This window comes from Nelumbo nucifera, chromosome 3 (assembly GCF_055504915.1).
Source record: "Nelumbo nucifera cultivar China Antique chromosome 3, China Antique-T2T, whole genome shotgun sequence".
NCBI classification, from domain to species: Eukaryota; Viridiplantae; Streptophyta; class Magnoliopsida; order Proteales; family Nelumbonaceae; genus Nelumbo; species Nelumbo nucifera.
The window spans coordinates 65245370-65265216 of NC_142651.1; the positions used below are offsets into that span (position 1 = coordinate 65245370).

General features: G+C 41.1%; 1 non-coding gene across 1 annotated transcript; it reads left to right on the forward strand.

The window, feature by feature from the left end:
- The first annotated feature begins 15565 nt into the window (after positions 1-15565).
- On the forward strand, positions 15566-15725 carry LOC148801284 (U1 spliceosomal RNA). Its single transcript, XR_016084794.1, has one exon. It is a non-coding gene; the product is annotated as a U1 spliceosomal RNA (small nuclear RNA).
- Positions 15726-19847: the final 4122 nt, after the last annotated feature.

Consider the following 19847-nt stretch of genomic DNA (forward strand, 5'->3'; position numbering starts at 1 on the left):
TCTTTCAGTCTTTCTTGCAAGACTGATGTCAAGAACTGGTTTCTTGACTTTCTTTTCTGCAAAGATCGAATCTTGCAATATTGTAGATGGCGGCGGCAGGAGGAGATCTCCAGAAAACGAAAAAGGCTGAACTGTTTTTCTTTTCTGGAGAGTATGAGATCTAATCTCAAATCGCAGGAACCCTTCTTGCGATCTTGCTTGGTTCGAAATCTGATATTTCTTCCTCTTAGTTGGTTCGAAATCTCCTCCTTTCTTCTTGATTAAGAAATCTCCTCCTTAGGAGTTATCCCAATCCAAATCAGTATTTGGATAGGGGATGATCTTAATCCCTTTCCCAGATAGAGTTAGCTTACTCCTGATCTTATCAGGAGGTTACCAGATTCAAATCTGATTTGAATTTGGTCTCTAAGAGTGGATAGAGCTAAGAGCCCAATCCTTTTACTAACTTCAATCTAAAATTCGCCCCCTGGATGGGTGATCATATCAGCCCACCTCGAAATGGGCTTTTGGCCCATTAAGTGTTCAGTGTTTAATTAGCTTCCAATCTGCTGCCCAGTTGGGCTTCTTTGTATGGCGTGGGACCCAAGCATTGATCTACACACCAGCCACATGGGTTCGGCCTAGCCTTTAATACAAGGCCCAGCCGAATTCACTGAAAAACTCAATGAACCCCTTGAGTCCATCGTATGGACCCTATGGGCCCAACACTTACATTAAGTAGTCCCTGGGCCAAGCCATCTTATAAAAACCCAGGGACTGTGGGCAGGTGCAAGATTAGCCCATCAGGTATTATCCTAAATGGTCTTACACTTAACCTCTCAGCCCTTAATGATCAAGCACTGCCCGACAAGAGAGGACCTCTCCCTCGGCTGCAAGGAACAGTGCCGCACTCTCCTCTCACATGGATCCCGGGAATTAAAACCATTTGCAAACATTTTGAAACCGTACATATATATGTAAATATATTAATTTTGCAAAACAAAATTCCAACGATTGAAATCAACTGCCGGCAGTTTGGTTTCCATCAGAGAGAGTGCATTCCCGATCATTACCCTTTGTCCGACAAAGTGGCTGATTCTGTCACTATGACCACCCACTCAGATGAATTCTCAAACTGCTCCAACATACCCAGGTTTTGATCCCCACTAAGGATCTCACTGATTGGCATATCAAAGGCAGCCTGATCCAGCACCTAGTGAAGTGTCATAATCGAGTCTAGGGGTCAGGTGTAACTTTCTAGTTTTGCCCATCTATCTCCAAGGTCCAGGGCAAGACTGGAAATCTGGTCCGGTTCAAGGATTCAAGTAATCCCATACTGCATGTGCCTCGGGTCTTACCCTGATGGCTGAGACAGGCCATCCCAACACTTGGTGGCACACCAGCATCAGCCTTGGCAGGATAAATCTCCCCAGACTTATCCAACGGCTGTGAACATTTAAAACTAACATGAGTCTCTACAAATGTCCAGTTTTAGGGTTTTACACAGAATTAAACCAAACAACATGAATCAAACATGCACTTTATTTATTTCCACTAAATAACAAAAGTACATCAAATTAGATTGAAGCTAAGGGCATACATAAACTGTCTAACAGTGCCTTGGGGTTGTCATGCGGTGGTCAGTCTGACTAGGAGGCGAGCTGCTTGGTGGCGAGCCGCTTGGTGGCGAGCTGCCTGTGTAGTGCCGAGTTGTCTAAGTTGCTAGGCTACATGATGGTGAGCTGCCTATGGCGAGCTACTTGTGGCGAGCTGCCTGTGGCGAGCTGCCTGTAGCGAGTTGCCTATGGCGAGCTGCCTAGTTGTCATGAGGTGCCAGGTTGTCACGGGGATAATCGTTGGGGCCCCGTGCGGCACTCGAAATGGGTGAGTAAGCCAACGAAACAAAGTAAACACACACAAAGGCAACAAGATGGCACACGAATTAGCAAAAGGCTATTTGTATTGCATTAATCAGTGGTAAGCACAAGCACATAGTACAGTGTCGAGGGGATCTCGTGCTTAACCTTTACACGCTTATGAGCTCACTCGACTACCTACCTCCCCTCAAAGAGTACGTTAAGCTTTTGGGGGAGTGACAATAGAAAACATCAAAATGATGGAAAAGCATACTAAGTAATTACAATAACACCATTGGCAGTCCCCCTTACAAAATACAAGCAAAGCCCACCCATGACACACATGTTGACACCATGAAGGCACGCGGTTGGCACTCGGATGGCTCATTGTAGGTGCTTGATGGCGCGACGAAGGAGTCACCTGTGACATTCTCCCCCACTCAATTCGATCTACGTCCTCGGAGATCGGCTTCGGCTGGTCCCTTAGAGTCACTGTTGCGGAAGGAGGGTTCTTCTGCTACTCCCCGAACCAGCTGTCGTCCAAGGCCGAGGTGTATATTTTGGTGGCATGGTTGGGTTGGGGTTTCCTATGGCTAAGTCATTTCCTGGCAGCCTCAAGGTATGTTAGTGGTTGGTTCTGTTTGGCTAAGGGGTAGGTTTGGGCCAGGTTAGGATCAAAATGGTGTTTTGGATTATTAAGGTGTGGATTCCCATGCATTTTTCCCCAAGGGTAACTCACAGGGCTACTACGGGAACTAGCCTTAGGGATGATGTGAATGTGGTCCCTAGATGGCTTGGGTGGCACTCGCTCTCCTCGGTGGTTGTGGTAGTAGATGTGGGCAAGGTTTGACATGGCCTTGGGTCTTCTTCTGCTGGGCCCACCAATTGCGGGTACTTGCGGCTTCTGCTACAAAGTCGACTTCTGCTGATGCTGTTGCTGGTGTTGACTTGGGCACTGGCATTGGTGTTGGCGCTGGAAATGGAACTGTCTTGGGGGTGACTTCTTCCTGGTGACGACTTCCCAACCAGTTCCAGTGTCGATGTGAGGTACTTAACAGGGGTTCTTCCTTGTTGATGCAGAGCTATCTTCATGGTTGATAGTTTCTCAGTACAACTACAAGGCTAAAAGCAGCTTCCCAAATATCTGCAAGGCTGATGAGACAGGAACCATGCAAGGGGAGTGTTCGTCCAGAATAAGCAAACTGTTGATGTGTGGCATAAGTGCTGCTTCCGCTTGCTTGAGGAACTCCACTCCAAGAACCACCTGAAAATCATCCAAGGGAACCACAGATAGATTGATGGGTCCTTTCCATGGTCCAACTCGGAGTTCTACTCCACGGGCCGTGTCCTCTACTGCTTTGGCCCCGGAGTTGACAGCCTTGACCCACCTAGTTTGTTTGGTGGTGGTCAAGCCGAGTCGCTTTGCCTCCGCAAGCGAAATGAAGTTGTGGGTGGCCCCAGTGTCCACCAAGGCTTGGGTCGGCCTCCCGCCGAGGGTGATGTCTACAGAACTCAGCCCCTTGTGGGCTTTGGTGGGCCGCTTTGATGTGGCCTCTTTCTTGACAATGGCATTGATGAATTGGAGGGCGCCTACTCTTGGCGCCGTTGTGGGTTTCTCCTCATCGCTCTCTTCACTATTGCTGAGTTTGGCGATGAGGGCAGTTATTTTCTTTTGGGTTGGACAGTCACTCGTCCAATGCTTCCCATTGCAAAGGTAACAAGGCGTAGGAGGAGGTCTCCTAGTGGATTGGTGGCCCTGGTAGCTTGGGCCTCCTTGTGGCTTCTTCCCTTGTTGGTAATTGTAGGGCTTGTTCGCGGGCACTGGCTTCTCCTTTGTAGGGGTTGATTGTGGATCTCCCCCACTCAGACTCATGGTACCTGGGCTGGATGGTCTTTGCACATCTTCCTTAGGTGTTCTCAGATCAACAAGCTGTTCAGCTATGGCCATGGCGGTGGCGAGGTCCTCAACCCCACGTTGCTGGAGTTCGAGCTCAGCCCATGGCCTAAGACCGTCCATAAAATTGAACAGAAGATCCTTGTCTGACATGTCAGTGATCTCCAACATCAAGGCTGAAAACTCCTTGACATAGTCATGTAGTGATTCTTGATGTCTGAGATTCTTCATTCTTCGGCGCGCCAAGTACTCCACATTTTCTGGGTAGAACTGCCGCTTGATCTCACACTTGAATCCAACCCAAGTGTCGATGGTACGGGTTCCACGTTCAATGTCTTGGCAACACCTACGCCACCATAACATTGCGATATCAGTCAAATACATAGCAGTTGTATGTACCTAAGTTTGGTTGTCAATGATGCCAGTGGCAGAGAAATATTGCTCCAATTGCCACAAGAAGTTGTCAAGCTCCCTAGCATCCCGAGCACCCGAGTAAGGTGTTGGCTCTCGGATCTTGATGTTCATGGAAGCTAGGGTGGAGGGAGTGCTTGGTGTGTTGGCCACTACCCTCTTTAGGAGAGTCATCTCATCTCTCATCTCATCCAATTGCGCTTGGAATCTGTCTAGCAAACCCTGTAGGCTGCTTTGGGAAGGCCCAGCTCCCGAATTCTGTATGGTGGTGTGCATGTCTCTAAAGGCGCCATTGAAACGTCCTTCTAGTTCCACCACTGCATTCTCAACTATCTCTAGGTTGAGGTGGAGTTCATCAACCCGATCTCGGGTTTCTCCCACTGTCACCTCGCAACATAGGAGGCGCATGTCCACGGTAGCTAGTTCGTCGACTGATTTGTCGTGCTTGCTAGCTTTAGTTGTACGCCCCTTTAGGGCTTGTGTCTTGGTAGGTTCGTCAAGTGGAGCTTCATCAGTGTCGTGGGCTTGAATCCGCCCATGTGGTGTGTCATCGGAAATGCCCCGATTGCTCTTCATTGGGTTGATGTAGGGATGAAGATAAGGTCCAGAGTGTTTGTAGGAGCTCCTGCTCTGATACCAACTGTCACGGGGATAATCGTTGGGGCCCCATGCGGCACTCGAAATGGGCGAGTAAGCCTACGAAACAAAGAAAACACACACACAAAGGCAACAAGATGGCACACGAATTAGCAAAAGGCTATTTGTATTGCATTAATCAGTGGTAAGAACAAGCGCACAGTATAGTGTCGAGGGGATCTCGTGCTTAACCTTTACACGCTTATGAGCTCACTCGACTACCTACCTCCCCTCAAAGAGTACGTTAAGCTTTTGAGGGAGTGATAATAGAAAACATCAAAATGATGGAAAAGCATACTAAGTAATTACAATAACACCATTGGCGGTCCCCCTTACAAAATACAAGCAAAGCCCACCCATGACACACATGTTGACACCATGAAGGCACGCGGTTGGCACTCGGATGGCTCATTGTAGGTGCTTGATGGCGCGACGAAGGTGTCACCTGTGACAAGGTGTCATAATGTCATTGGAGGGCCAAATCTGCCCTAATCATTTGCTCCCCACTCCCAAGTTGAAAGTAACTCGGCGAAGGGAGTAGATTTCTCCTTTTGGCCCGTAATTCGACGAGCTCGTAAGCGCTTATTCAGCTTCTTAGGCTCTGGGAGCTGCTTGGAAGCAAGCTGCCCGTAAGGTGCCGAGGTCTCTACCAGTTTGGTATTGTAGCCCTTAGGCTCTGGGGGCAACTTATAGTCCACTTTTTTTTTATTTTGTCCATGCCGAAGAGGCGATTGTGTTTTAAGTGCCCATGCCAAGGAGGCGATTGGGACTAGCTCGCCCATGCCGAAGAGGCGACTGGGTCTTAAGTGTCCATGCCAAGGAGGCGACTGGGACTTGCTTGCCCAGGCCGAAGAGGCAACTGAGTCTTAAGTGTCCATGCCAAGGAGGTGACTGGGACTTGCTCGCCCATGCCGAAGAGGCGACTGGGTCTTAAGTGCCCATGCCAAGGAGGCGACTGGGACTAGCTCGCCCATGCCAAAGAGGTGACTGGGTCTTAAGTGCCCATGCCGAGGAAGCGACTGGGACTAGCTCACCCATGCCGAAGAGGCGACTGGATCTTAAGTGCCCATGCTGAGGAGGCGACTAGGACTAGCTCACCCATGCCGAAGAGGCGACTGGGTCTTAAGTAATGAGGAAGTCTTTTATCAGTTCATCAGTTCGCGCCTGGGCCAAGCCGCCAGCTCGGTGCCCGTGCCAAGTCGCGCCAGGTCGGTGCATGTGCCACGCTGCCAAGCCGCCAGGTCGCCAGGCCGCCAGGCCGCGTGCAGGTCGCCGGGTGGGAGCCTTAGAGCTATGATTGCGCTGCATCAGCCTCATAATGCTGGTCACCCACTCCTACAAGAAGCTACTAGGAGCTCGACCTTCGGGGGCAACACTACTAACTTTAGGTTGCCAACTCACACGGGAGCCTTGGAATGCTCAACCAGCAAGGGCGCCCATGTAGTCTGTTGGCCGCCAACTCCCGTGGGAGCCATGAAGAGCTCATCTTTGTAGAGGGGACCTAACGAAGAGGACTAATGAGGTATCTGAATTGAAAGCAAAGTTGGTAGAGCTGCTTAGTCTGTTAGCTCCCTGCACAGTCTTTGAGTTCATAAAAAAAAGGAAACTATAAAGCGAGAGCTTCAGTTTCTAAAAAGTGAGGACTTAGCTTTCTGGGAGGAGGAATTAGCTTTTTGTAGGATGAGAACTTAGCTTTTTGTGGCAGTTTCCACAGACGACGCCAATTGATGTAATGATTTCTGGTCAAGTATCATCTTTTTTTTGGCTAAGTACCTTGTCATTTGGACTGCTCCCAAGTGGCCGATGACTCAGAGGCTGAAGTGGAGGTCCCTAGTGTAGCGTGGCCCAGCTGCTCTCTACAAGAGATGATTTGACTACCATCAACGACGAGAACTGAACCGGCTAGCCCTGCTGGAGATGATCTGCTCATCTTTGTAGGCGGTGGGAACTGAGGAACCCATCCTCCCTACAAGAGATGATTTGCTCATCTTTGTAGATGGCGGGAACTAAGGTTCCTACAAGAACTGAATCAGAGAACCCGGGGTGTTTACCTGGCGAGGTCACTCCGATGGTTAAGTCAACACTTTGTAGTGAGCTGAGAATGATATTAGAGAATGAGAGAACTAGAGAGCAGGGGTTGCCATCTCATCTCCTTTGTCCCTGGGGGGTGAGGCCTTTATATACTGGAGTCCTCGTGGGTTTGGTGGAGCAGTTCTTGGATTCCTGCTGTGATGGAACCTGCTTTCGTGTTAGGTAGGGATAAAGCCACCAATCGGTAAGGTTGCCCATTTCTGCCTAAATCGGGGAGTGGGTGAGTTAATATAGCCGTTACAAGTCACAATCCCATAAAACGCGGGATACGGTGGTGAGCTCCTTGGGGTTGTCATGCGGTGGTCGGTTTGACTACGAGGCGAGCTGCTCATAAGTGGCGAGCTGCCTATGCAGTGCCGAGTTGTCTAAGTTGCCAGGCTACATGATGGTGAGATGCCTGTGGCGAGCTGCCTGTAAGTGGCAAGCTGCTTGTGGCGAGTTGCCTGTGGCGAGCTACCTGTAGCGAGCTGCCTGTAAGTGGCGAGTTGCCTAGTTGTCATGAGGTGCTAGGTGTCATAATGTCATTGGAGGGCCAAATCCGCCCTCATTAGTTAGCAAACTGTTGATTTGGGTGGTCAAATTGTTCAACAGTTTTGACTGTTTTTTTAATTTTTTTTTTCTTAGAATGGGCCCACCGTTTGGTTCAAATGGTCAGATCATTTGATCCGGGAACTGGACCCTTAATCGATTCATTCCCTGGATCGGTATTAAAAACCTTGAATTGTAACATTGCTAACTGTTACATTAAAAAAGATAATGGTTTCTTAATAACAAACTTGCAATTATAAGTAATCAAGTCTTGAAACTCATATAAAGACTTAAAAGAGATCATTATGCGCTCGTTTTCTAAATATTATTTCAACAAAGGATCTCATATAAAAGAACACGATCATATAGTGATAGTTCTGAGTTCTACTTCAAAGATGTTCTTTGTTTCACATCAAGAACTCTCAATTGACCCAATAGGACTGTTCAAACGGGAACCGTCTAGGCAACCGATTTCGTTTTACTCCAAACCCAGTCCCTAGCCAAAAATCGTTGAATTAGTCAATGACCCATTGACCCGGGCAGTCGAACCGTCAACCCATCGACCCATTCAAATGTTTTTGGCCATTTTTATTTTTAATTATTATTTTTTCTTTTTTAATTTTTGTTGTCAAAACAGGCCATCTGTTCGAACCGGATGATCGAACTATCGACTTGGAAATCGGTGGCCAGAACGGTTCAGTTTCCAATTCATTTTTTCTAGATGTCAATAATTAGATGAAATAACTTTGTAGTCATAGTCATGGGAAGGGTGGATTACAAGGGATTCCAATACCTTGAAAAATAAATCCAAAGTGACCTTAAACACAGAAAAAAATTGGCGATAAATCCACCAAACTGGAAAAACCAAAGAAAAAAATCAGAAAATCGAGTCCAAAGTTCCGCTTTGACACGGAGCAAAACATATATGCAATCAAGAAAGAGACAAAGCAGATTATCTTGTAAGAAAAAAAATAGTGCATAAGAAAACCCAAAGAGAAAATGAAAGGGAAGAAAAAAAATGGTGGTAAACCCTAGACCGTTTTGGAGGATCTTGAAGAAGAATATCAAACACAAAAAAAAGTAGAAAATGAAAAAAAGGAACATACTGCACACGCTCGAATAAAACCCACAGTAGAAGAAACCTTTGAATAGTGAAAATCCAAAAGCATAAAAAACCATGGTTTTTGAACTGTCGATGACTTGGACGGACGGACATTTTGGCCTGGGAGTCATCAGGAAACCGATTCCATTTTACCCCAATCCCGTTCCCTGGCCAAAAACAGTTAAATCGGTCAATGACCCATTGACCCGAGTGATCAAACCGTCGACCCATTGATTCATTCAATGGTTTTTGGCTGTTTTTTTTATGTTTTTTAATTGGGAACCGTCCGATCAACGACCCATTGACCTAGGCGGTCAAACCGTTGACCCATTGACCCGTTCAATGGTATTTGATCATTTTTACTTTTTTTTTTAATTTTTGTTGTCAGAACAGGCCGTCCGTTCAAACTGAATGGTCGAACTGTTGACCCGAAAACTGGTGGCTAGAACGGTTTCATTTTCGGGTCGTATGAGTTACATGCTCGAATGACATAACATGTATAATATTGCTTAATGGAGCTCACACACTCAATTTTTTGCTTGTAATTTTTGTTGTTAGAATGAGCCATCCATTTGAACCGGACGGTCGAACTACCATTATTTTATTTTTTAATTGGGAACCATCCAGGCAACTGGTTCCGTTTTACCCCAATCTCGGTTCCTAGACAAAAATTGTTGAATCGATCAATGACCCATTGACCCAAACAGTTGAACAATTGACCCATTTAATGGTTTTGGCCATTTTTTATTTTTTTTTAATTTTTGTTGTCAGAATGGGGTGTCTGTTCCGACCGAACAGTTGAACCTTCAACTCGAAAATTGGTGGCCAAAACGGTTATGTTTTCGGGTCGTATAAGTCACACACTCGAATGACATAACACGTATGATACTGCTTAATGGACCTCACACACTCAATTTTTTGTTTGTAATTTTTGTTGTCAGAACATGTCATTCATTCGAACCAAACGGTTGAACCGTCGACCTAAAAACCAGTGGCCAGAAAAGTTTCGTAATTTTTTGCTTGTAATTTATGTTGTTAGAATGGGCCATTCGCTTGAATCGAACAATCAAACCATCGACCCAAAAACAAGTGGAAAATAAGATATATAAGATTCCTTATGTTTGCTTCTTGTAATTTGAGAATTTTTATATATATTAAAGGGAAATCTATTACCATTTGGCGAAAGGGGAGACCACCCACAAGTTAGATGGTCCGACCATCTGGTCAATTCAGTGACCCATGATATCATATTTGTGAAATAAATTATAAATATTACAGGGTCATTTACGAAAACACCTCCTCCAGTTTTTCGATTTATTAAAACCTATCCTAGTTTGCATTTTATTAAAACATCCCCTATGGTTTGTAATCGATTTATTTAATTGACCTTTTATTAGATGATGGTGGAAAATGACTCTAATGTCATTTTGAATAAATTTAATAAAAAAATAGAAATGAAAATACCAACTTCCCCTAATAAGATACAAGTAATCACTCTTTGGCTCAATTTTACTTTCTTTTATGAACTATTAAAATTACTTTTGGAATAAATAATCAGTAGCAGAGGGGCCAAGCTTCGCAAGGGTTGGAATGGAACCGTCGACCCATTGACCCGTTGATCTGGTCCTTGGCAAAAAATCGTTGAATCGGTTAATGACCCATTGACCCAAGTGGTTAAACCATCGACCTGTTGACCCGTTCAATGGTTTTTGGCCGTTTATTTATTTATTTTTTAATAAGGAACCATCCAGGCAACCGTTTCCATTTTATCCTAATCTCGGTCCCTGGCAAAAAATTGTTGAATCGGTAAATGACCCATTGACCCAAGCAGTCGAACCGTTAACTCATTCAATGGTTTTTGGTCGTTCTTTTTTATTTATTTTTTTAATTTTTGTTGTTAGAATGGGCCATCGGTTTGAACCAAACATTCAAATCGTCGACCCAAAAACTAGTGGCTAGAATGGTTCCGTCTTCAAGTCGTATGAGTCACACGCTTGAATGACATAACACGTATCGTACTGCTTAATGGACCTCACACACTTAATTTTTTGCCTATAATGTTTTTTGTCAGAATGGTTTGTCTATTTTTTTTTTATTTTTTTTAATTAGGAACTGTCTAGGCAACCAGTTCCGTTTTACCTCAATCTCAGTCCCGATCCAAAAACCGTTGAATCGGTCAACGACCCATTGACCCGAGTAGTCAAACCATTAACCCACTGACCCATTTAATGGTTTTTGGCCATTTTTTTATTTTTTATTTTTGTTGTCAAAACGGGCCATCCGTTCAAACCGGACGGTCGAACCGTCAACCCGAAAACCGGTGGCCAAAAGGTTCCATTTTTGGGTCGTATGAGTTACACACTTGAATGACATAACATATATGATATTGCTTATGGACCTCACACACTCAATTTTTTGCCTATAATTTTTGTTGTCAGAATGAGTCACTCGTTCAAATTGGATGGTCGAACCGTCAACCCGAAAATCGGTGGCCAGAACAGTTTTGTAATTTTTGTTGTTAGAACAGGTTGTTCGTTCGATCCGAACGGTCGAACCGTCGACCAAAAAACCAGTGGTCAGAATAGTTCTATTTTTGGGTCGCATGAGTCACATGCTCAAATGACATAGCACATATGATATTACTTAATGGACCTTACAAACTCAATTTTTTGCCTATAATTTTTGTTGTCAAAATGGACCATCCGTTCGAACCGAATGGTTGAACCATTGACCCGAAAACTGGTGGCCAGAACGGTTCTATAATTTTTTGCTTGTAATTTTTATTGTCAGAACAGGCCATCCATTCGAACTGGACTGTTGAACCATCGATTGTCAGAACATTATTAACAACATTTATTAATAATAGTAAGTAATTATACTATTTTATTAAATAATCATTAATGATAGTCTTAATAATATTATTTAGTTATTTTTAATATAACAGTAAATGTTAAATTTATGAATAGGATTTATTAATAATATTCATTAAATTAATAATTATCAAAATTAAATTAAATTAATAGTATTTATCAGTAATGGTCAGTGATTATAATATTTTATTAAATAATCAATAACAATGCTTTTAATAACATTTTTAATATAACAATAATTACTAAATTTATTAATAGTATTTATTAATAACAATATTTACAATTTTAATTTAAAGTAGAATTAAAGTAAATATCTATTTATTAACAATATTTATAATAACAGTAATTATTAATTATAATCACTAATTATATATTTTTTAAATTATTATAATAATTAGTAATTATTAAATTATAATAATTAATTACTATAATAATCAGTAATTACTGTTATTTATATGGCAGTAACTAGGTTGCTCTCATGTGAGAATCTACTCACACGAGTAATTACTGGGGCTTTCATGCGTTGCCCATGCACTGCACTACTGCACGGGCCTGGCGCACCCCTACTAAATCTATTACAAACTGTGCATCAAGTGAGAGCAAATGTATATAGATTTTAGTGGGTGCAAAATTTGAATCCGGTTTTGTAATTCTAAACAAAACGCTGGATGCAAGGTTCCGTTTGGAAGGAGTACAAATACAAATTGGATTTGTACTGTACATATTTGTATTTATTCTCCTTCCAAGCTGAGCCTAAGAGTCAAATTGAATTAACCCTTCATAGGGAGATATTCACAATGCATGGTTGCAAGAGACTGTGAGGACGGTGTGCGTACCAGTCTTGCGAGTATCAAATCTGATTTCCAGATGTACACAGCCTTACCCTGCACATAAAGGGAGTTCAGAGGCATTCAAATTGGACTGGATTTGTTATACTGTAAAATCTGTTTACCCCCTTCATCCAACTCAAATAGTGCCATGGAAGAGCATTTGAAAGGTGAAGGTACCTTTCAGGTTCCAACACTTTTTATGGAAGCTACAATGGGATAGGAGTGGTATTCTCTCGAAGGAAAAGTTAAATTTTCCTTCAAGAAGAGGACAATTTCAGTGTTCTCTATCAACAAGAAGTTGAAACAACACACCCCTTTTTCTTTAGTTCTTTTGCAATAGCTGCTTGGATTGATATACACAAGTTTTAATGTTTCGTTCATCGATTCAAGATTGGTAAAATGCTCTGCCTCAGGACATGACAAAGAAGGAACAGAATGAGTTTCAGTAGGGAGTTGTTATTGCTCTTCAACTTATATTGGATTTCAGGAGTAGGGGTGTCAATTGGACTGGATTTGGTCCAATCCGATCCAGTCCAATGAGAGTCCATTACAAATGGACCAGGTCCAATCCAATCCAATGAATATTTTGGTTAATTTTGGACCGGTCCAATTCAATGTCTGGATCATCTAATTTGTTCAATTTTGTTTTAACTTAGATTAATTTTAATCCAAACCTGGTCCATTGACACTTATATTCCTATCTTTATCAATGGACCAGATATTGGCTCAATCCAAGCCAATTCAATATAAATTCATTATGGATGGACATGTCCAATCCAATCCAATAAATACTTTGGACCATTAAGTCTAGACTTGTCCAATTCAATGTCTTGTTTCCGTTCAGTCCTTTCAAATTGATTTTCATTTGGATAGGGTCCAATCCAAAACCGGTCCATTGACACCCCTAGTCAGAAGCAGAGAATTGTATAACACCAGATCCCATATGGGTGACTAAAGCAGTCAACAGACAACTATGTCCTTCCAACTCCTCTTTCTGGCTTGCATCAGGCTATTAATTATTAAGACATTCAAACATTGCTCATATGCTGATGGCTCCTATCGGAAACATTGAATAAAGCCTCTATTGCTTTTGTTCTAATGAGATGAGAGATCATTGTAAGGTGATTGCAGCAAAAGGGTACAAGTCTACAGCCTAGCAATCAACTCAAGCAGAATGGCAAGCTCTCATATTGAAACTCTCAAGGAAGCAAAGAGCAAAAATATAAGGCTATTAGTTCTCAGCTGGAACAGAGAGATGAGGGAATATCCCTCAACAGAGTAACACAGTTTATACATATATCCTCTCCACAAGTGGTCTTATTGACAGTCTTGTAGAACCTGGACCATGGAAATGAGGAGAAAAGATGAACTTCTTCAAATCGTTTACACTAAACAATATTCGTAGTTGAGAGTTTTGTTTCTTTCCCTGCTTTCAAAGTATAATAGGAGACAGGTGAAAGTAGAGTTCGATGTTGTAGTGGCAGTAAGTTCCTGGTTTTTACTAGAATTGAAGGAAAAAATTAAATACGTACATTTCATCAATTTCACATCTAAGTGCCTGACTTGTTACTTGTTAGCTCTACATCTTGGATTGGCCACCCTACAAATTGTTTATAAATGGTATGAGGACACAAGTTTCTACTTCTGTGAATCTGAAACGATTGAAGCTGCAACATATGAATTATGAAGCTATGAACACATCGAAACACTCTATTTCTGTATTTTGGATGGGCAAACACCATCTAATTCAGACTGCCTTGGTTATAGAGTTATCTGGGTTGGACATTTTTACATACAGATTGCTTTGGTTATAGAGTTATTTGGGTTAACATTTTTGCATAAACCCAAATAAAATCCAACACAGACAATTCTATCTTAATAGTTGTCTAGGTGGGTTTCTTCTTCTAAACTACCAATCATAAATTGCATTCTTGACTATATATTTGCATTATACACTAAACAATCGCATATTTGCATGCAGGAGAGCGCTACTCACAACTGACTCTTTATTGAGATGTTATTAGCTTCTATTTGGCTTCAAACATCTGTACAGTGAGAACAAAGCGAACTACTCTTTCTGATTTTTTTTACTGAAGAAAACTGTGTGATCTCCACTACTCAAAGTGGTATAAACCAAATTTATTACGGAGCTTTACTGAATCGCGCAGTCCCTTGAAGAACATTAATTTTCAAATGTAAATTTTCCAATTTACTCTTGAAAATGTTATTGCAGGCTGAATAATGATGGAGATAAAGGAATTATTTCATGATTATTGTTTTTTTTTTTAATCTTTTTGGGTTGCCATTTGATCGTAGAAAAACAGAATGTCTCTGTTCAATTCCTTCGGCAAGAAATGTAATGGAACCAGAACTTGCATCTCTGCATAGAACCTTGCTCCCAGTTCATTTGATCTCAGCTTTTAAAGATTGGTTAGAGAGTGGGAAACCAATGGGAAAGCATTTTTCCTACAAATTCTCATTCTCCTTTTGGAACCTCTGAATATGGCTTAAAAACAGTAGCAGTTGCTAGATTTCAAGAGAGTGAAACATAAAGAGAGAATTTGAAGCTGAAATCTGTTTGCATCAAAAGAAGCTACACAGGAGGATAGAAGTGTATTTGCAAAGACATTCACTCCATGTGAGCTGCCAGATGTTCAAGACATTCTGAAGGAAGAAGCAGTTGCTCCCACAATAGAGCAGGATTATAGCTATTAAAGCAGCAATTGTAGATCCTCACACTCTTGAAGAAGTTGCAAAGCTTGAACAGGCTTTGAGGAGTGAAGGTCTTTCCTCTTGCTAATTTACTAAAAGATGTTTCCTTTTGCACTCTCGTATGATATCTGGGTGACTTGGGGATTTTTCTCTTTTTGTTAATGTTGAAATTATTTCATGAGTGGACAGTGGAGTGATGCTGAAATTATCTGCCCATTACTATGGAGAAAGCTCATCCCCTCCTCTTTAATTTACTGGTGGGTACTGATCAACGTTCATGGTGAAGATGTTCACCAAAGGAAGCTTAGTTTTGAAGCTTATTTCAGGCAGTATTTTCTATACACCTTGCTTTATAAACATAGGATGCTGATGCATGGTGATGGTAAAGTCCCATATTAGGAGTGACTCAGGAGTCTCCTCGTAGTTTTGTATGGATGTTGATTCTTTTACATAAAAGCACTAAAAAAGAGGATGCTAACAGTACTGGTTCTATGCCCCAGGTGACAACCAATCAATACTCTCATGTGGAAAGCACAAGGTAGGATGCTAACAGTTGGCCTAAGGTTTTCATGTACTTCTAGTCCCACATCGGTAAGAGAGAAAAGAAGCAAGTGAGAGAGGGAGGTATAAGGAGAGACAATGAAGAGAAGAGAAACATACTTACCTGGACGGGGTCGATGGGTGATCAAGAAGGCCCATGGCTTAGGTTGGCGATCTCCATTGCACAAAGGAGGGGTGCCCGCCTAACATCTCCCTGAGTGGGAGAGTGTACGTCATAATTTGTGGTAGTGGGGGAACGCGTTCGCGCGGCCCCTACCCAATACTAAAATCAAGTTTTAATTCGATTAACCATTAGTTGAATGTGAATTCATAGTTTCATCTCTGATTCAGCCTAAAATGGATTTTCGACAGAACTTGTTTGTGATGCGAATAAAATTTATTATATTTTTATCTATGGATAGTCAGTCTTTTTACACTTAGATTACATTTAAATGGACTCGTTATTCTTGTATTTCAGTTCAGGGTATGAAAGAAGGCATCCGGAGAAAAACAAGGCAAATCGGATGATTTTTCATAGTTTCGGCACCATTTAGTAATCTGGGCCTAACTCTCGTATCCGATATCCGATTGTGCTGATTCAAGACTCAATAGAAAGATAAGAGAGAAAGCTACAACTTTAATGTTTTGGGCTTTCGCAGATTCAGCCATCATCGAAGTCAAATCTGGGCCCGAAGTTGGGGCAAATTCCTAGGAAGGCCCAATTCGTAGCTGAAGCTCAACTGGTAGAAAAGACTTGCAGCAGCCTAATTCGCAGAGAAAGCCTAATACGAATGCAAGAACAAAAAACTGAGAAGAATCCTACCAGATTTAAATTTGTGATGTAATTCTAGAAAGTTAAAGATTGGGATCATTAGATAAGAGATAAGATAGGATATGATCAGTTTAACCTGGATTATCTATTCTGGAGATTACTCCAAGTGGTTGTAACAGCCCCCCTCCCTAAACTATATCAAGGGTTGGGCGAACCAGCTCAAGGCGTCAATGAATAATTGAATTAATCAATTACTAAAGTCCCTCTGAAGACAATCAAGAAACTTCAAGGAGATCATCAAATCAAGAAAGCTTCAAGAAGGAGGTGGCGGCAAGAAGAAGAAGAGATCTTAGCTCCATGGGCGAATTCATGAGTTCTTTCTTTCCTCTTGTTTGCTTTATTTCATTTATCATGAACTGATTTGTTTATAGGTAGGGCTGTGGAAAGCCTAACAATGATAATGAATATATTTTTATCATTATAATTTATCCAAGATAGTGATTTCCATATAGTCTATGAGTTATTTGCTTAATGCGATTAGGAGTGACCATCTCTTAATTGATTAGGTTTATATGAATGAATCGGGAGAGGAATTCATATATTCGACCACATAATTCATTGTGTGAATTGAATGGTATATAGGGATATATACACATGATTCATCTGAATATATGAATTTTTCTTGCACTTAATGCATCTCTATCATTGAGAACTCTAGTCGAGGGATCGATGGATTACTTGATAGAAATAGGTTTAATATATCTTGAGAAAGAATATTAAATAAAATTGGGAAAAACTTCAGCTTATGAGAATGACAAATGATCTTGGTTAATCGCATCCATTAATATTCATTGGAATGGTTAGGTGGACCAATGGTCCTAGCGATTTCACTCAATCACTGCATATTCAGTTATTAATTGCCCTTGCTTTTATTTTCTTTTTCTATTTTCTATTTTCAGTAGTTCTTACTCTTAAATTTGAAATTCGATTGTCCAAATAATTAGGGAAGGCTGTAGTTCTAATACTTATTTTGTTAAATCCCCGTGGGAACGGTATTTTTTATACTACTTGATAACTAGTGCACTTGCTAGGGTTATAATCATAGCTATCAAGTTTTTGGCGCCGTTGTCGGGGATTTAATCCTAAAATAATATTAGAACTTGTTAACCTTGGTTAATTTGGATTTTTTTTCTTTATTTAAAGAGATGCTTGGGAAGTATCCTCACCATGGAATACCAGTTTGACATCAAATTCAAACTTTTTATAATGGTATCACTCCATCCTATCGCTCCATTATTGATGTAGCTGCAGGTGGCACAATTATGAGAACAACACTAGAGGAAGCTTATGATCTAGTGGAAGAGATGGTGTCGAACAGTTACCAGTGGAGTAATGACCGAACTGATCGAAGGGGAGTACACCGCATCGATTCCCTTGCAGCCATATCTGCCCAACTTGCTAGTCTGAATAAAAAATTTGATACTTTTAATATTGCAGCAATGAATACATCATCTAGCATCCCATGTGATTTCTATTGTCAAATAGGACATACTGATTCTGATTGTCCATTGGGTAATCATTTTGCTTCACATGAGCATGCTAATTTTATATCTCATACTGGCAGGCCAAATTTCAACCCCTACTCAAACACATACAACCCAGGGTGGAGGAATTATCCAAATTTTTCATGGAACAACAACCAGCAAAAAGCACCAATGGGATTCCAACAACAGCCGCCCCCACAAGAAAAGAAGAGTAATTTGGAAGAAATGATTTCTAAGTTCATCAATGCTACTGAAGCAAAGCTCCAAGAACATGATAAAAGATTCTCAAATCAAGAGGTAGCTATTAAGAACTTAGAAGTTCAAGTGGAACAGATTGTGAGCACGCTATCAGAAAGAAGAGAGGGACGATTGCCTAGCAATATAGAGAAGAACCCAAGGGAGCAAGTGAATGCCATTACCTTAAGAAGTGAAAAGACTATTGGCGAGATCAAGGATGACGATCAAAAAGTTGAGGTAGCCGATTCTCAAATGGAGATCGAAGGGAGTACACCTAAACTGAATATAGATGCTATTAAACTTCCCCTCCCCTACCCTAAAAAAGTTTTGAAAGCTAACTTGGATGAGGAAGTTAAGGAGGTTTTGAACTATGTGGAGGCCGGTCAAGAAGGGTTCAAACCAAGACAAGGTAATGCTCATTATATTATATTGTTGATTTCTAATAAGAGACCGTTACCCTTCGTTTTGCAGGCCCCTATTCCAGATTTGAACCCACCCATGATGGATGGAAGGGGAGCACACCGAAAGCTGAAACCACAAGAGTTAGAGGATCCGATTCATGATAGGGAAGTTTGTTTTTCCTTTTTCTTTTTGTTTTTACATTTCTAGTTTAGTTTTTCTGCCCTTTCTTTGCATTTAACCTCACATTGAGGACAATGTAAGTTTTAAGTGTGAGGGAAGGGATTTAGGATTTAGGTTAGAATTTAGGTTGTGTTTTAAAATTTTATTTAGGTCGTGTTTTTATCCAAAAAAAAAATAAGAAAAAAAAGAAGACTCAACTCTTTCGGAATCAATTGAAACAATATTATGGGAAAATTCTTGTAGACCTAGTAATGAGGTACAATTAAGAAGTACACAACCTATTTGAAGCTATTTCCAGTTAAGCTAGTCCTAAATTTAGGATTAAGTAAATAGGGTGAATATTTTTGGTAGGATGGAACATAAAACGCACCTACCAACCAAGTAATTAAATAGGATGGAGCATAAAATGCACCTACTAACCAAGTAACCCTAAAAGTGAGATGGAGCATAAAATGCACTCACTTCCACCAAGGAGAGAAAAAGAAAAAAGAAAAAAAAGAAAAGAGAAAACAGAGAGAAAAGAGAGAGAGAGAGGAGATAAAAATGTTTTCCCTAGTTTACTAACTGGTTTGTAGTAGCAAAAATTGGATTGATTGATGAATGAGTCGTGTATGAATTGGTTGTGTTGATTTAACAGTTTGCAATAGTTAACCTAGAATATTTGTGGAGAAAGATGAAGGAGAGTTGAGTTTAAAAATCGGTAGGATAGTTAGTTTGTTCCGGTTTTAATTTTTTGAGTTTTGTCTTGCCCGAGGACGGGCAAAGTTTAAGTGTGGGGGGATTTGATACGAATAAAATTTATCATATTCTTATCTATGGATATTCAGTCTTTCTACACTTAATTTACATTTAAATGGACTCATTACTCTTGTATTTCGGTTCAGGGCATGAAAGAAGGCATCAAGAGAAAAATAAGGATGTGGAAAGCCTAACCATGATAATGAATATATTTTTATCATTATGATTTAATCCAAGATCGTGATTTCCATATAGTCTATGAGTTATTTGCTTAACGCGATTAGGAGTGGCCATCTCTTAATTGATTAGGTTTATATGAATGAATCGGGAGAGGAATTCATATATTCGACCACATAATTCATGGTGTGAATTGAATGGTATATAGGGATATATACACATGATTCATCTGAATATATGAGTTTTTCTTGCACTTAATGCATCTCTATCATTGAGAACTCTAGTTGAGGGATCAAGGGGTTACTTGATAGAAATAGGTTTAATATATCTTGGGAAAGAATATTAAAT